A 4,536-nucleotide genomic window follows, 5' to 3' on the forward strand; every position below is an offset into this window, starting at 1 on the left:
AGGCGCGTTTGCTGCTGCTACGCCACCTGGTGGCGCCTCTGGGCAGTACCAGGAGGCCACCCTGGGCTCCTTGCTGCCATCCTCCTGTGCTCAGGAGTCTGGGTTAGTTCCTCCACCCAGCATTGCTTACTGACAGTCTGTCCCTGCAGAGTAACTTCAACACAGGACACTTCTGCATTCTGACCAAGTCACTGTCTAGGGCCAGAATTTTTCATTAGGTCACTGGTTTGCTCATCATCATGTAGAATATCTGAGCTTTTAATTTTTGACTTATTTTATTAAATGTTTTATATTAAAGAAGGAAATAATTTTTATAGATGTTATAAAGGAGGGTATGTCATTATATTATCTGCATACCAGGTGTCAGGATGTTATACTCAGTGGGTGAAATCTGGACTATTGCCTGTTTATATATGTCCCATGAGATAAGAATCATTTTTATTCACGTTTTAAAAGTTAGAAAACAATGAAAAGAATATTTTTGATACATAAACATAATATGAAATTAACATTTTGGTGTCCATAATTACTGTTTGGTGTCCATAATTACTGTTTCACTGGAAGGCAGACATGTACATTCATTTACACATCGTCTTTGGCTACTTGCATGTTACAATGGCAGAGTTCAGTAGCTATGACCAAGATGGTATTGTCTACAGAGCCCAAACCATTTACTACCAAACCCTTGACACAGGAAGTTTGCGGACCCTTGTCCTACACAGAGTAGATGAAGGCCATGTGCATTATTATTTGCACAGTATTTGGATTTCAAATGATTTTAAATGTGGCCTACTGCACATTTTAAAATCAACAACACATGCCTAGCTAGTGTTGCTCAGGGATTGAGCATCAACCAATGAACTAGGATGTCACGGTCTGCTCTGAAACCTAGTCATATGCCTGGGTTGCACGCTCAATCCCCAGTGTGAGGTGTTCAGGAGGCAGTCAATTAATGATTCTCTCTCATTATTGATGTTTCTCTCTGTCTATCTGCCTTCCTCTCTGAAGTAAAAATATATATATATATTTTAAAAATAATAATAAATAAAATCAACAAAATATGGTAAATATTCACTAGAAAAGGAATACATACATAGTTCTGAAATACTCATATGAATAAATATTACAGGGCAGCTAAAAATCAATAAAGAACTATTTGTCTCAAAGTAGATCGATTTTAAAATGTATGATAATATAACAAAAGTTCCAGAATGTTACATAAAATATACCTGTATATTAATCCAGAAAGATGAACTAATACTACATATGGTTGATTGATATATATTTATGATAATAAGAGCTAATTAGAGCAAACATCCTTCCAGAAGACCTTCCAGACAAAGCCAGGGCTGCAAGGGATGCCCGGGTCCAGGGCTCCTGATGGTGGTCGGGTGGGGGTGGGGTGGGGGGTTAGGGGGGAATCCTGGTCCCGGGTCCCAGAGGGAAGCTGGTGCTGGCAGCTGGGGGAAGGAAGGCCTACTCATGCATGAATTTCATGTATCGGGCCTCTAGTATATGTAACAAATGATTAAAGACCTAAATTAGAAAAATGATTAGAAAATTTATAATGTAAATATTACGAGAGAAATTGGACTGAAAATGATATAGACTATTACTGTATTGTATTATTTCTTTATTATTTTATTATGTTTTTTCTTTTCCTTTTAATCCTCACCTGATGATAATTTTATTGATTTAAGAGTGAGAGAAAGAGAAAAAGGGTCAGAGGGAGAGAGAGAAACATCTATGTGAGAGAGAATCATTGAATGCTGCCTTCTGTATGTACCATGACTGGGGATTGAACCAGCAACCTAGGTATGTGCCCTGACTGGGAATCGAACCTGAAACTTTTTGGTGTACGGGACGATGCTCCAACCAACTGAGCTACCCATCTCTAGTGTTTCCTTATTTCTTAAAAAATGAAAATATAAAAAAAGAGGGCAAGATATGATCACTGTTTATTGTACACTGTTTATTCTACATCTATTAAATGTTTTCTGTACCATAAATATAACTTATCATGAAAAAGGAAGGCAACATGGCTATGAAAGTATTTATTTTTATTTGTTGACAAGAACAATGTGAATGGTGTAAATGCAGATCAAATCTGCACATACCACCAAAAAAATAAATAAAATTGATGTTAACCATTGGGTTTTGATGACTTATCAGAGAATCACTAATTAGTTAAGGACCCTTAGAATACACTTGGATTAATTGACATCAGCTGGGACTCAGGGCAAGGTCAGAGCCATGACCTGAGGGCAGTACCAGTCAAAAGATTGGATGTCACTCAGTCTGACTCTCCACCCAGTGTTAAGGGGATGGATCTCATGATGTCTCAGGCCCACCCAGATGTGATGTAACCTCCTGTAATTTGAGTATATAATAATCAGCTTTCAGAGCTGGCTCTCTCTGTGTCTGTCCCTCCAGAGGGCAGACTCTCTCTGTCTGTCCCTGGAATCAGAGGGCAGACACCACACCCAGCCCAAGCTTTTAATTTACTTTATGTCTGTCTTTCATTATTCTTTAAACCCGAAAGAGCCTCCTAACTTGCTCAAACCGGTTCAAGTCTCCCCCTCCGTGCGGGATGTGGAGAAGAGACCACAGCCCCAGCGAGCCCACAATAGTCATTTATGACTAACTTACCCTAAAAGAAAAATAAATAACAGCTAATAGCTTTTATTGAAACACAATAGATATGTTAGTTCTTCTAATGCAACAGGGAAATGTTCCAAGGCCAATGTGAGACATTGAAACCAAACAAGAACAGAGCTTCCTTATAAAAACTTTATTGTTCCCAATAATTACAGATGACAAGATAGTTGCTGCTCATTACTTACATATGGCTAAATAAATTCCAGTAACTAGCTATGGGATTAGCTTTCCAGTGCTTGATAATTTACCTTATTTGTTTCAGGAAATTTGAGGTTTGGCCATTCTGCCTTGTTTCACAAAGCACATTGGACCTCATTTCATTGCCCTTTCCCCATTTCTTCTGCTAAGCTTAGAATGAGCCCTAAAGACTAAAGTAACATCCTGGATATTTGGTTAACATTCCCCAAAGGGGTGTGCTTTAGGGATAAATCTCCAATAAAATATGTTTCAAGGCTATTTCAAGGATGAACCAACTTCTAGGATCTCTTCACATTTCGCCATTCTTGGAAAAAGATATCCTTGATGCCTGAATGTGATCATTTCCCAACTGTACTAATTCTAGGAATAACCATACGAAGCCTTATCTGCAAATAGTAATATTGTTGGACTTGGAAGATAACAAGGTTCCTCTGTTTAAAGTCCTCCCTGTGTCCCAATCAAAAGAGTGACTCTATTCTTAGTGTTTTTCTAAATATTTACTGTCCCCTGCAATTCATTTGCCCTGTGTGCTGTCTTTTAGCCACGCCAGTTTTTAAACTTCCAGATAATTTATATAATCTACCAGATGACACTGATGCTTTATGAACATTCTGAAGTTATAAGAAAAAATACTTGCTCATACTTGCTAATACACCTTAGTTCCCAATATTTCAGAAGCAATATTCTAAAAGACCACAAGATGGGGGTATTCCTGCATACAAGCAAATTCTCAAAGCAGTGCACTGAGCTCCCAAGTGTCAAGTTCTGCTTTGTTGGTTTTTTTGTTTGTTTGTTTTTCTCAAATTTCTTTATTCATTAAGCTATTGCCTATGTGTCCTTATCCCCACATTACCCTCCCCACCCTCCCCACTCATGCCCTTACCCCCCTGTTGTCTGGCCTATATGCATGCAAATAAGTCCTTTGGTTGATCTCTCCCTCTTACCCCCACCCTCCCCTACCTTCCCATTGGGGTTTGATGGTCTGATAGATGTTTCTCTGTCTCTGGATCTGTTTTTGTTCATCAGTTTATGTTGTTCATTATATGTACCACAGTCCCTGGAGGTCTAGTGCTTAGGATTCGGCGCTCTCAAGTTCTGCTTTGACCAATAAGGTAGTCATTACCCACATGAGGCTAATTTAAAATGAAGTAAAAGGAGAAATCACACTCCTAAGTGGCACTAACCACCTATGGAGAGCTCAATAGCCATATGCGGCTACTGGCTATTCTACTGAAAAGTGAAAAAAAAAACATTTCTATTCTCAAAAGATTTTCTAGTGATTTTAACATTAGTTTTCTTTAATTTAAAAAACAGGAAAAGTTTTAGAAAGTGCTGATTCTTTTTATTATTCATAACACTGAGCAAGTGGGAAAAACTTAAACGTCCAGTGATAGAATTTTGGTTATCTGAATTGTGATTTAAACCTATGCTGGAATATTACAAAGCCATTAAAATAGTACTCTCTTAGAATGTGTGGGAAGGTTTATGGTATAATTTTAAGAACAAGAGGAAGCAATAAGTATATGTACATATATTTTTATAAATATATGTGCATACACATTTGAATATATAATTCCAAATTTGGCAACTTTATACTGTGCATACATATACATACCTATATAAAAAGAAAAAAACACACAAAGAAACAAAGGGAAAAGATCATACTATTATCTGTGTGAG

This window comes from Myotis nattereri, assembly GCF_964212035.1.
Source record: "Myotis nattereri genome assembly, chromosome: 3".
In the NCBI taxonomy this organism is placed as follows: domain Eukaryota; kingdom Metazoa; phylum Chordata; class Mammalia; order Chiroptera; family Vespertilionidae; genus Myotis; species Myotis nattereri.